Source organism: Oryx dammah, unplaced genomic scaffold (genome assembly GCF_014754425.2).
Source record: "Oryx dammah isolate SB20612 unplaced genomic scaffold, SCBI_Odam_1.1 HiC_scaffold_19, whole genome shotgun sequence".
In the NCBI taxonomy this organism is placed as follows: Eukaryota; Metazoa; Chordata; class Mammalia; order Artiodactyla; family Bovidae; genus Oryx; species Oryx dammah.
This window is the reverse complement of record NW_024070203.1, coordinates 26,167,213-26,181,813: the sequence shown is the minus strand read 5'-3', so window position 1 is coordinate 26,181,813 and position 14,601 is coordinate 26,167,213.

Below are 14,601 nucleotides of genomic sequence, written 5' to 3'. Positions count from 1 at the left end.
TGGCCCTCTGACCACCTTGATTTTGGACGTCTAAGCTCCAGAACTGTGAGAGAATAAATTTCTGTTGTTTTAAGTTACCCAGTTTGTGGTACTTTGTTGTAGCAGCCCTAGACATTAACGGACAGTAATGTGAAAAAAAATAGTAAAATCAAGATAAAGGCTAGAGTCTAATTAATAATAGTGTATTGATGCCAGTTTCTTAGTTTGGTAAGCATATCACCATAATTTAAGATGTTGACAATAGGATAGATGAGGTAAGTATGACAAGAATGCTGTGTGCCAGCTTTGCAAGGTTTGGGTTTTTGTGGTTTTTGTGGGGGTTTTGACTATAAAATTTATTTTGGAAAAAAGGTCAGTTCACAGGCTGTGTCATCTTTGGATGGTCTCTATGCTAAGCTTGGGTCGCCTTGTGCATAAAATGGAGATAATAATAGTCCTGCTGAAAATTGAGTTTAAAATGTAATAATGCATATAAAGTTCTTAGCAGGTCATATCTGTTCTCATTTTTAGTCTCTCATTTGGTAGATCTGCCAACCCTTCCAAATTCATGTCACAGAGAATTTTTCCAGTTCACAACTTCATTCATGCCAATTGCTTAAAATCCTAACAAAGAAAAGGGCAGAATGCTTCAGGATGCTGCTGGGTTCAGAGGTAGAATTCTCAATGAACAGGAATAGCCTTGCAACTTGCCATGAATCCAGCTAACTCTTGTGTTACATTTCGGGCTAAAGTCTAGGCACCCAATGAGTCAAAATTCCCTAAATGTCCACTAGTTGAAAAGAAGTGAGGTTAGCCTAGGGAAGAGAGGATACTTCCTTTATGTTTGATAGGTGACTATGTAACCTCATGGTCGGGTGGAGTCAGATTGATTAGGTTCAATCCCTAGCTATACTAAGGTTGCCATTTGGGCAAGTTAGTTACTCTGTCTTAGACTCAGTTGCCTCATCTGTAAAATAAGGACAGAAATGTCATTCTCATAAACTTATTATAAAGGTCACACTGAATAATGTACCCAAAGAACTGACTTAATTCTTTGTATAAAATAGGCATCAGCATGCATTAATGTATGTATGTTACTGTTTAGTCACTAAGTCATGTCTGACTCTTTTCCAACCCCGTGGACTGTAGCCCACCAGGCTTCTCTGACCATGGGATTTACCAGGCAAAAATACTGGAGCAGTTTTCCATTTCCTTCTCCAGGGGATCTTCCCAGCCCAGGGATTGAACATGCATCTCCTACATTGGCAGTCAGGTTCTTTACCGTTGGCCACCAGGGAAGCCCAGTGTGTGTACACCTGTTTTTGTATATATGCACATTTTCATTGCCTGATACAGTGACTGACATACCAGCAGCAAAAAGATTGTCTGTTTCAGGGAAAAGTCCTGCGCAAATGAGGACACTATAGATGGAAGAGAGATTGAGACTTGCCCAAGGTCATAGTGCAGGAGAAAGACAAAACACGGGACTTGTGATTCAAACGACATTTACTCTGCAGGAATCTCAGAAATAATCTGATAGCTTTTCATTTGTAGATATGAAAACTGTATCCCAAATAACCAACAGGGCTTGTCTGGGGCACCATGATTTATGAGTGATAAATAGTACCCCATCATCCCATGTGTTCCGATTCCTCGTTTGAGCCCTTTTCTACCTCTTCTGGATACTCAATAGTACCAACTACAATTTATCCATAGGGCATCCAGCTTCACTTAAAGAGTTGACTGTTGATATCAAGCATCTCAGAAACCAAGGCAGAGTTGTCAGACCTTTGTGCAAGGACAGTGAGGATGAGCACAGTAAAGCCAGGGTAGCTTCGATTAAAACATAATCCTTTGCTGAAAGATCTGTGGCTGTATCTTAATGTAAATACTGAAAAAGGCTCAGTAATCCCAGAGGCTTTGGCTATGTGCACCACAGCTAAGCAGTGCACTCTGGGAACAGAAGGAAGTTCCAAGAATATTCCAGCTCTGTCTGCATCACTCACACTGCAGAATTTTGTGAAAATCATTTCTCCTCTCTGTGCTACAGTTAATATTATAAATAATGGTACCAGAGAGTTTCAAAATACAGTATTCGAAAAGAGATTTTGACTGTTAGCTGTTGCTTCATTTGATCCTCACTACAGCTCTTCAGGGTGTTACTGTTATTACTGTATCATAGCCCTCAGATCATAGATAAGAAAACAGGTTCACTGAGGTGGACTGTTGTTTTCACTGACAAATACATATTATCAACAATGATAATAATAGGCAAAAGGAAACATAACCATTACTTTAAAACTTTAAATGGAGTATAACCTATTGAATTATATTGAAAATATTGAATATATTTTCAAATCCAATATTGATTCAACTATTGAAAAATACTGAATCACTATATCATATACCTGAAACTAACATAATATTATAAATCAACTATACTTAAGCTTTAAAAAAAAATGATACAATGGTAATAAGGAAAGTGGTAGTTAATATTTGCCGAGTATATATTCCAGTTCCAAACACTTGAAATGTATTTGTCACTTAATTCTCTCACAATTTTGTGAAGTTGGTGAGACCGTGATCTTTATTCTAAGCCACAGAGAAGTTAAGCAATTTGCCTGAGGTCACACAGCTAGAAAATGAAGGAGCCAAGATGTAAAACCAAGAACTCTCGCTCCAGAGCCCATGTTCTCATTTATAAGGTATAACAAACAAGCTTTTTGCTATACAGTGAGCTCCTGAGCTAAATAAGATACAGACACATCATCCTCCTTATAGAGTGCATAAATTAGTTTGGGAAACTAATTTTGTTTCCCTTCCCAATTGATAGAATTGTCACAATTCAGGAAGATAAAAAAAAAATATTAGATTCACAAGTGTAGCAATGACACAGAAGTGATTAAAAATGGTGGACTCTGGACTAAAATTCAGGCTTTCTGAGTGCATATCAATATTCTTTCATTCTTTGCATAAATATTACTACTTACTGGTAGAGAGTGAAAAGAAGAAAAATACATTATTTTTCTCCTGAAGAATCAATAATTGCAGTCCAGAGAAAACATTTTCCAAACCACTTCAAGCCCATCACTTTCACTCCAAATTGAGAATGGAGAATCCATCAATCAAACGCTCAAGTGAGGACTGTTCACTCTCATGCCCTCTCCAACCCCGACCCTCCTCCACTCACTGCCGTTGAAGAGGCACCAAGAAGCATTCCATTCCACCGGTGTCAGCAGTGCTGGCCTGATTTAAGATAACCTCAAGCTCAAGCACTTTCACCAACACAAACTTAGTTGGGATCCCTTTAATCCCCATAGAGACCCATCTCAATAAACTGGGTATTATCTGCCTTGAGAACTATGCTTGCTCTCTGATGGCCTGCTGCGTAAGTCTCCTAGAATTGAAGGAATGCAGCAATAGCAGGTCAGTACATTCTTCAGTTGACCACTGGTGTTTTGAACCAATCCTCACAAAAAGGTCTTTGAAGGATGTCTTTGGTCAGACATTCCACACCTTCTCCCTTTGCTGTCAGAAATATCTCAGAATACACATTCCCCATGTGTTAAGGATAAGACAGATGAGATTGCAATTACAAAAAGCTAAAGATGGAGTTTTAGTCCTAAAATAACTCTTAAAATTCAGCTATAAATCTTACAATCAAGCTGAGAGTATATGAGGTGAAATTATAAAATATTCCTCCTTCAACAATGTGACTTCCAAATATGGCTATAGTTCTTTCATTTTTTTAAAAAAAGTAATCACCAGAATACCCACCTAACTTACTAACAAGAAAGGCTAAGACTTGAAACCTTCCCAACAATTGCTATAGAAATACATCATCATGTTCATTCCACCTAGAAAAGAGGAGGTAGTTGATTCTGCTTCTAAATAGCAAGAGGAGAGAGAAATCAAGTCTAATCTGTCAATTATCATTTCTTCTTGCTGCCACATCGTGCCATTATCAGACTGGTCTTATATAACGTGTTATGATGCATGTCACGGTTACTAAGAAGACCTTGCTGATAGAAGTCACTGACAAGAGAACCCTCGTGTTGGATGATAAGCTTGGCCACTAGATCCCAAAGCTCGTCCATTGTGCCTGGTCCACAATTTGCCAAAATCGTCTCACCTCTACCCCTATCCACTTATGACCTCAGCCACCCACCTGGGCTACTTCTTTTGAGGAATTGTATTTTAAGACCACGTCTTTCTGCATGATGCCACAATAGTTCTGTCTCTCCTTTTCTTTTTAATTTTTATTTATTTATTTTTTTGCCGTGGTGGGTCTTCATTGCTGCGGGGGCTTTTCTCTAGCTATGGAGGCTGGAGGCTACTCTCTAGTTGCAGTGGGCGGGCTTCTAATTGTAACAGCTTCTCTTGTTAAGGCGCACAGGCTCTCGGGCACACGGGTTGCAGTAGCTGTGGCCCATGGGCTCAGTAGGTGTGGTTCCCAGGCTCCAGAGCACGTGTTCAATTGCTGTGGCGCCTGGGCTTAGTTGCTCTGAGGCACGGGGGTTCTTTCCAGATCAGGGATGTCTCTGATCATCCATGTGAGATTTATAGCTGAATTTTAAGAATTATTTTAGGACTAAAACTCCATCTTTAGCTTTTTGTAATTGCAGTCTCATCTGTCTTATCCTTAACACATGGGGAATGTATATTCTGAGATATTTCTGACAGAAAAGGGAGAAGGTATGGAATGTCTGACCAAAGACATCCTTCAAAGACCTTTTTGTGAGGATTGGTTCAAAACACCAGTGGTCAACTGAAGAATGTACTGACCTGCTATTGCTGCATTCCTTCAATTCTAGGAGACTTACGCAGCAGGCCATCAGAGAGCAAGCATAGTTCTCAAGGCCGAGACAATACCCAGTTTATTGAGATGGGTCTCTATGGGGATTAAAGGGATCCCAACTAAGAACCTATGTCTCCTGCACTGGCAGGTGGATTCTTTACCACTGAGCCCCCAGGGAAGCCCTGAGGATCTTTATTTTCTCCATCACTATCATCACTGGGCTTTCTGCTAGACCACCACCTGAGCCACCTTCTTAGCTGTAAATTTTCTTGTCCTTTTTGTCCTTGGACTATTAATATAAACTAGCCCTCTTTTCCTGAGGGATCAGTATTCCCTGCCAGGGATCTCAGCATTGAGAAGGGATAACCTTGGTCAAAGTGTCCAATCATCACTTCTCCTCCTGAATGCCTATTCATTCTAAATCGATGCAACTGAAGGAGTGAGTTTATGACTCTCCTTTGAACAGAGGCTCCTCTGGGACTTTTGGCACTACCTCTAGTTGGAGAAGAGGCTGGCATTATTTTTCAGGATTTCCCTCATCAGTGTGAGAGCACTTGTTGCACAGAAAGGAACAAGTGTTGAAGGCTATGCGTGGGATGCCAGCCATTTCCTTTTCATCAGAACCTAACAAAGTGTTCCATCCTCAGGGGGGCATGGAGTCGACACTGGGCAAAATGGTCAGGGCAGGAAGGGAAAGCAGCAAGAGGAGAGTCACAACAGACGGCTTTCTCTGCCTTTTCCTCTTCTGGTCTGGAAGCCAAGAAATTAGGAGCCAGCCTACCTGTGTTTATCAGTAGACCAGCAGAGGGGATCCCAGGAAGGAGAAAAGGAAGGACAGAAGGGAGGCTCCAGGGAGGCTCTAGAAGGGAGACACGTGTACCTCGTGACGAGATTTAAATAGCATCCCTTAAATGTGAACCCTTGACATTGCAGGCCTAGCAAGACTGCTGCTGTGAACTCAGAGAACAGATTCAAGCAGGAAAACTACCACGCTATACTGATGGCCATGGGGATCTTCTTACCTGTGTGCCTATACAGCTGCCTTTATCTGCTTATTTTTCCAGGGTTCTCATCAGCAAACAAATCAGTTAAAAACATCATTGCTGGCAAAACCCAAACACAGGGAGCAGGAAAGGTCCTGAAGGGTCAAGATCTGTTTTCAGTTACTCTGGATTTTCAAGCACGTTCCAAAAATGCATCTCTCACTGCCACGGCAAACCTGCCTGTGATGAAACACAATGTACCATTTCTAATGTTGACACAGACCAGATGGGACTTTGAGTTGGTTTTATTTTTTTTTTTTAATCTGTTCTTAATAGAAGAGAAGTAGACATAATGGATTTTTTAAGGGGAAAGGAGAATTTTGTCTTTTTTTTTCCCCCTCTTATCACATGCACAGCTAACACTGAGAGTTCTTGGGTTCCTGCTCCTTGTTTATTCAGCAATCCCTCCAGTAACTGGGAGTCTGCTGGATAGGGCCTTGTTTTACTGATCGCCCAGACACAATATGGGTTACTGCCCCCAGGTCCCTTCCATCTGACCCAAAGGAGCAGCTGCAAGAGAGGCACATAGGAATAGTCTCCTCCGACTCACAAGCAATAAGACAGGTGAGGGCTGAGCATGAGACCAGGGGGACAATTACCCTCACCTGCCCCAGACACTGCTGTAATCTAAGTGAAGACTTCCTCAGTGATTGGTGCAAACAAATAGAGGAAAATAATAGAATGGGAAAGACTAGAGATCTCTTCAAGAAAATTAGATACACTAAGGGAACTTTTCATGCAAACATGGGCACAATAAAGGACAGAAATTGTATGGACCTAAGAGAAGCAGGAGATATTAAGAAGAAGTGGCAAGAATACACAGAAGAACTATACAAAAAAGATCTTCATAACCTGGATAACCACAATGGTGTGATCACTCAACTAGAGCCAGACATTCTGGAATTTGAAGTCAAGTGGGCCTTAGGAAGCATCACTGTGAACAAACTAGTGCAGGTAAAGGAATTCCAGTTGAGCTGTTTCAAATCTTAAAAGATGATGCAGTGAAAGTGCTGCACTCAATATGCCAGCAAATTTGGAAAATTCAGCAGTGGCCACAGGACTGGAAAAGGTCAGTTTTCATTCCAATCCCAAAGAAAGGCAATGCCAAAGAATGCTCAAACTACTGCACAATTGCACTCATCTCACATGCTAGCAAAGTAATGGTCAAAATCCTCCAAGCCAGGCTTCAAAAGTACATGAACCATGAACTTCCAGATGTTCAAGCTGGATTTAAAAAAGACAAACCAGAGATAGAATTGCCAACATCCATTGTATCATCAAAAAAGCAAGATAGTTCCAGAAAAACATCTACTTCTGCTTTATTGACTACACTAAAACCTTTGACTGTGTGGAATACAATAAACTGTGGAAAATTCTTCAAGAGATGGGAATACCAAACCACCTGACCTGCCTCCTGAGAAATCTGTATGCAGGTCAAGAAGCAACATTTAGAACTGGACATAGAACAACAGACAGCTTCCAAATCAGGAAAGGAGTACATCAAGGTTGTATATTGTCACCCTGCTTATTTAACTTATATTTAGAGTACATCATGAGAAACGCTGGGCTAGATGAAGCACAAGCTGGAATAAAGATTGCCAGGAGAAATATCAATAGTGTGCAGATGACACTACCCTTATGGCAGAAAGTGAAGAAGAAGTAAAGGGCTTCTTGATGAAAGTGAAAGAGGAGAATGAAAAAGTTGGCTGAAAATTCAACATTCAGAAAATTAAAATCATGGCATCCAGTCCCATCACATTATGGCAAATAAATGGGGAAACAGTGACAGAACTTACTTTCTTGGGCTCCCAAATCACTGCAGGTGGTGATTGCAGCCATGAAATTAAAAGACACTTGCTCGTTGGAAGAAAAGCTATAACCAACCTAGACAGCTTATTAAAAAGCAGACATTACTTTGTCAACAAAGGTCTGTATAGTCAAAGCTATGGTTTTTCCAGTGGTCATGTATGGATGTGAGAGTTGGGCTATAAAGAAAGCTGAGCACCGAAGAATTGATGCTTTTGAACTGTGGTGTTGGAGAAGATTCTTGAGAGTCCCTTGGACTGCAAGGAGATCCAACCAGTCCATCCTAAAGGAGATCAGTCTTGAATATTCTTTGGAAGGACTGAAGATGAAGCTGAAACTCCAATAATTTGGCCACCTGATATGAAGAACTGACTCTTTGGAAAAGACCCTGATACTGGGAAAGATAGAAGGCAGGAGGAGAAGGGGACAACAGAGGATGAGTTAGTTGGATGGCATCACCTACTCAATGGACATGAGTTTGAATAAATTCCGAGAGCTGGTGATGAACAGGGAGGCCTGGTGTTCTGCACTCCATGGATCTCAAAGAGTCAGACACAACTGAGCGACTGAACTGAACTGAACTGAAGACTTTAGAATTGTGATGCTGCAAAGACTCTTGAGAGTCTCTTGGGCTGCAGGAGATCAAACCAGTTGATTCTGAAGGAAATCTACATTGAATATTCATTTAAAGGACTGATGCTGAAGCTGAGGCTCCAATACTTTGGCCAGCTGATGCAAAGAGCCAGCTCACTGGAAAAGACCCAAATACCAGGAAATATTGAAGGCAAAGGAGAAGAGGGTGGCAGAGGATGAGATGATTATATTGCATCACCAACTCAATGTACATGAATTAGAGTAAACTCAGGGAGATGGTGGAGGGCAGAGGAGCCTGGCATGCTGCAGTCCATGGGGTCACAAAAAGTCAGACACTACTTAGGGACTGAACAACAACAAAGTGAAGGCAGTGGGCAGGCCACACAGCACTGACTTCAAGATGAGTCCCAACAGATTGCAGCCCATAAGCCCCTCCTAAAGGGGCCTTCCAGAACTAACCCTGGTCAAAACATGTCCTTTCTAAGCCATCCCATTAACTGCCAACAGAGATCTTTGAGTGTGGGCTATGCCCCAAATGTTCTTTGGGGCAGGGGGCTCCCCCACATAATCTCATTCCCATGAAAATAGTAGATATATGGGCAGATTACAACAGACACTGAAAGACTGGTTAGGTCCAGCTAGCCTCAAATTCTTTGATTAGATGATAACAAATATAGCTGGATAGCTTCTCAAACCAGATTTCAAATTTAATTTACTATGGGACTTTACTTCTTCCTACCCAAAAATTACCCTCAAAGGAAAAAAAAAATTAAAAAGGAAGAGAAAAATACAATGGGGAACTAGAGCATAAGGTAGTAGGTGTTGGGCCTCATCTTGAAGTCAGTTCTGTGTGGCTGCACAGTGCCTTCACTTTGCTGTTGTTCAGTCGCTAAGTCGTGTATGACTCTTTGCCACCCCACGGTCTGCAGGATGCCAGGCTCCTCTGTCCTTCACTATCTCCCAGAGTTTGCTCTAATTCGTGTCCTTTGGTTGGTTATGCAATATAACGTCTACTACCCTATGACAGAGGATGAGATGGTTGGATGGCACCACCGACTTGATGGACATGAGTTTGAGCAGGCTCCAGGAGCTGGTAATGGACAGGGAAGCCTGGCATGCTGCAGTCCAGGGGGTCACAACGAGTAGGACAGGACTGAGCGACTGAACTGCACTGAGCAGGTGTTCTGCCCTAGATTGAGAGCCATTCGGCCTTTGGTCATGATCAGAGAGGCTCCCTAGGGAGCTGGGTTGATTCAAATGGACACAAGGCAGTCTTGTGTGAGCGAGTGAGTACAGGTTTTGTTGCCCTCCCAAGGCCTGCTCTCTGCCCCACCATCCTCAGGGGGTTGGTGAGATGGAAGGAAGGCTGGGAGGGATGGGTTACTGGTTTAGCAAACTGGTAGGATTACAACTTGGAAATTCACCTTATGCTCTCCCAAATTCCAGTCTCTCCAGCAAATGAACAAATGAAAATGCCCTGACATTTTTATGAAAGAAAAACCTGGAAATAAGAATGTGCATGCTAAGTTGCTTCAGTCATGTCCAACTCTTTGCAACCCCGTGGACTGTAGCCCACCAGGCTCCTCTGTGGAATTCTCCAGGTAAGAATACTGGAGTGGGTTGCCATTTCCTTCTCCAGGGGATCTTCCTAACCCATGGATTAAACCCACGTCTCTTACATCTCCTGCTTTGGCAGGCAGATATTTTTTACCACTAGGGCCACCTGGGAAGCCCCAAAAAAAACATTTTTGCAGAGAAAGAACAAAGTCATACAGAAATTGAAAAATTTTGCATATCCACAGGCTATCTGTATCCCCATGTTTATTGCAGCACTATTCCCAATAGCTGAGACATGAAAACAAACTAAGTGTCCGTTAATGGATGACTGGATAAAGAAAATGTGTTTATATACTCAATATCACACACACACAATGAAATATTATTAATTGTTTTAAATAATATGGAATATTATTTATATGATAAATAAATTATATGATTATATAAATTAATCATGTGTATGATTATAAATTAAATGAAATATAATTATTTCATTATTATAAATAATAGTATGATTTAGCCATAAAAAGAAGAAAATCCTGACTTTAGTGACAACATGGATGTACCTTGAAGGAGTTATGCTGAGCGAAATGAGCTAGATGGAGAAAGACAAATGTTGTATGATCTCGTTTATATCCATAATCTAAAACACCTGATTTCATAGAAACAGAGAACAAATTGGTAGTTGTCAGAGGCTGGGGGAAGGAGAGGATATGAGAGAATGATAAATAGATGAAGGTGACAAAAAGAAACAAATTTCCAGTTATACAATAAATAAGTTCTAACGTACAGCATAGTGACTATGATAATAGTTGACGACATTGCATTGTATAGTTGAAAGTTGTTAAGAGAACAGATCTTAGAAGTTCTTTTCACATTGAGGGTCAGTGGTGGAATTGTAACTGTGTTATAATTTCTCATCACAACAAAAAAATTTAACTATGTTATAATTGTTTTACATATATAAAAAATAATTCTAATAAATATATTATACAGTTGTTTTCTGTATATAGTAATTATATAGTAATACAATATTATATATATAATGCTGTACATCAATAATATCTCAATAAAACTGGAAAAATTTTTCCCAGAGAGGCAGAGAAAAGATTGCTGGATTGTCTTATTTTGTAAGCTAGCTGTAGAAAAAGAAGTCCGTTTCTACTTTGTATATATTCTACATGCATCAGAAATGCATCCCCTTGATGACTACTTCTCAGACTCAGTATCAGGTATATAAATAAAAGGACACTCATCATTCTGTACCATGTTGGACAGCAAGTGTCATAATAGATACGATAGATATTATCTATTATCATAGATATATAATAGATATTTAATAAATAGATACATAATAGATATTCAATAAATGTTTTACTTTAAAATTTTAAAAAATTTTTGTTTTAACTGCCATTGTTTAGTTAATGAATATATAGTAATAAGCAGAAGGAGGACAACATCCTCAATACTGGTAACAGCAATGATGATGATGTTAGGAAGAATGAAGAGAAAGCAGGTGAAAAAGATCCTGTATAGGTAACCTACTAACTTTCTGGGACTTCTCACATGACTCAGCAGAAAGAATCCACTTTGCTATGCAGGAGACTCAGGTTCAGCCCCTGGGTCTGGAAGGTCCTCTGGAGAAGGAAATGGCAACCCACTCCAGTATTCTTGCAGGAATGATCCGACGGACAGAGGAGCCTAGCAGGCTATAGTCCATAGCGTTACAAAGGGTCAAACATGACTTAGCACATACATACCAACTTTCTGATGTATATTATATGCCCAAGTGAAATAGAAGTGCCAGCACCTGAATTCAAATCCCTCTCTTACCACTTAAGATCTTCATCTTTAACATGGGGATAATGATTCTCATAAACTGTGAAAATCAAATGAGAGCATTGTATGTGAAAGTACTAAGTAAATGGGTTTGTGCAACTATAAGGAGGTAATTTTACTATCAATCACAAAGAACTACATAGATCACTTAGCATCCACTCAAATGTTAAGATACCTTAACTACAAAGTATCTCTGAAAATGCAAAATAATCAAGGAGAAAATTTACACATTTATTGCTGTGTAGAAACAACCACAAACTTAGCTGCTGAAAACAACACCCATTTATTATCTCACAGTTCAGAGAGAGGAGCAGTCCAGGCAGACTCAACTGGATTTTTTGCTTAGGATTTCACAAGGCTGAGGGCGAGTGTCAGCTGGTGACTCTGAGGAAGAGTTTGCTTCAGAACTCATTCATGTTGTTGATTGAATTCAATTCCCTGAGTTGTAGGAAGGAAGTCCCCCATTTTTTCTGGCTGTCAGCAAGGTAACCCTCTCAGCATCTCAAGGCTGATTTTAGGTGCTTGCCTTGTGGCCTCCTCCATCTCAGTGACCTCCCTTACACCAAATTCTGTTTCTCTGACTTCCTCTTCTACTATCAGCTAAAGAGAATTTTGCTTTTAAAGTGATTAGATTAGGTCTACCAAAACAATCATTCTTTTGATTTACCCAAAGTTAACTAATCAATAATCTTAACTACTCCACAAAAACTCTCTACCATAAAATGTAACATAATCGTGAGTGCGATATCTCACCATATTCACATTTTTGGGGATAAGGACTAAACATCTGGGGAAAGAAGGCATTTTAGAAACCTGCCTACCACAGATCATAAACCTGTTGGAGAGGAATTTTGAATACATACACTATGTTTCTCCTGACTAAGACTTGAGGGTCACATTCATATAGCTACAGTGCCTAGCACAATTCTTTGCATATTAAGGTGCTTAATATGGATTGTTAAATAGAGGAAAAAAGAGGTTTTAGGAGGACATGTGCTTTGAAATCTCAGCTTTCATAAAGAAAATAAGGAAAGTGCTTTTTTAAATTTTGTTAATTTTATAGCCACCTCACCCCTCTGTCACCAGCAAAATACTCAACATATAATGAACTCAGGATAAACAATGTTAAGTGAATAAGTGAGTGAATGAATGAATGGAATAATTTTTCACTGAGGCCTAGCTAGTAATCTCTGACATCTGCACATCAAGCTAAGGTTGTTATTTGTTTATTTTGGGTGGTTTTTTTTTTTTTTTTTTGGAAAGAAAATGTTGGGGACACGCAGTGATAAGATTTCATTTTTGAGTTTTTAAAGTTTCCTCAGGGATTTGTTCTACTGTAATCTAGTTGAACAATGCTATTCCCCCCTCAGCTGAGACCATCCAGTTCTTCCAAGCTACAGGGAGATTTCCACAGATCAAACAGCAGTTCTGCCTAAGGTATCACAGGGCACCTGAAAAAGGACCAACTCCAACAGCCTTCTCTTAAAGGGCCTCATCAGTCTGCTAAGGAATTTAACTGCACAGGGCATCATATCAAGTTAAATTTCAGCTCAGCTAAAAAGTAAATGGCTCCAACCAAATAAAGCACACACACAAACTCTTCTATCACACATCCACAAAAATGACAAAGCTTCCACACTGTTTTGAAGCTTCTTTCTTGAAAGCCAGATTGACAGATATTGGATGGAAGGGAGGCAGCTTAATATCAAAGATGAGAGTTGGCAATGTAGCAGGGAAATACAATCTACCTCGCCGTAGAGAAATCAATTCTCTGCTCTGAGCCATTAATGCATCAGTGACTGGTTATTATTTAAAAATAAAAACCTGAAAATGTACTGGTTACACCTTCATCAAACTCTCTCTCTAGAGGATTTTGTTATGATTCTTCTGTTTTCTAAGTTGTACAAAACAATTACCCATTAACCATATCTTAGCATATTCTGCTTACTAAACCAAAGCCATTTTCATAATGAGTAATATAAGACACACTGAAATTAGCTAAATATGTATAAAAGCAAATACTTTGCTAAAGTTTGTACATAGGTGGAAAACATCAAGTTTGAGGTGAAAGATGGGAGCAAGGTATATATCTGTTACAAGTTAAAAAACAAAATATATTACTATTACCTAATACCCATAATAGCACTTGTTACATTACAGTATATTTGTATTATATATTGAGTATATATTGATTTTCATATATTGATTATATTGAATATATATTGATTTATATTGTATAATTGATTGACTCAATTATATATTGATTGAGTGTAAGGACCATTCAATCTTCACAGTTTACTCTGTAATATAGGTGTATTAGTACTGTCATCTCCCACTTACGATGGAATTATGATGCAGACAGGTCAAATAGAACTGGGCATTGAACTCAGAAAGATTTAATTACTAGACTCTGCTACTGCTACTGCTCAGTTATGGGTTTTCTAAAATCTACACCTATAACCAGATAACCACTACTATAACCACTATTATAATCAGATAACTACTACTCAGTTATGGATTTTCTAAGCTCTACATCTATAACCAGATAACCATGATGGTGTGATCACTCACCTAGAGCCTGACATCCTGGAATGCAAAGTCAAGTGGGCCTTAGGAAGCATCACTATGAACAAAGCTAGTGGAGGTGATGGAATTCCAGTTGAGCTACTTGAAATCCTAAAAGATGATGCTGTGGAAGTGCTGCACTCAATATGCCAGCAAATTTGGAAAACTCAGCAGTGGCCACAGGACTGGAAAAGGTCAGTTTTCATTCCCATCCCAAAGACAGGCAATGCTAAAGAATGCTCAAACTACCACACAACTGCACTCATCTCACACGCTAGCAAAGAAATGCTCAAAATCCTCCAAGCCAGGCTTCAATAGTATGTGAACCGTGAATTTCCAGATGTTCAAGCTGGATTTAGAAAAGGCAGAGGAATCAGAGATCAAATTGCTGATGTCTGTTGTATCATCAAAAAACAAGAT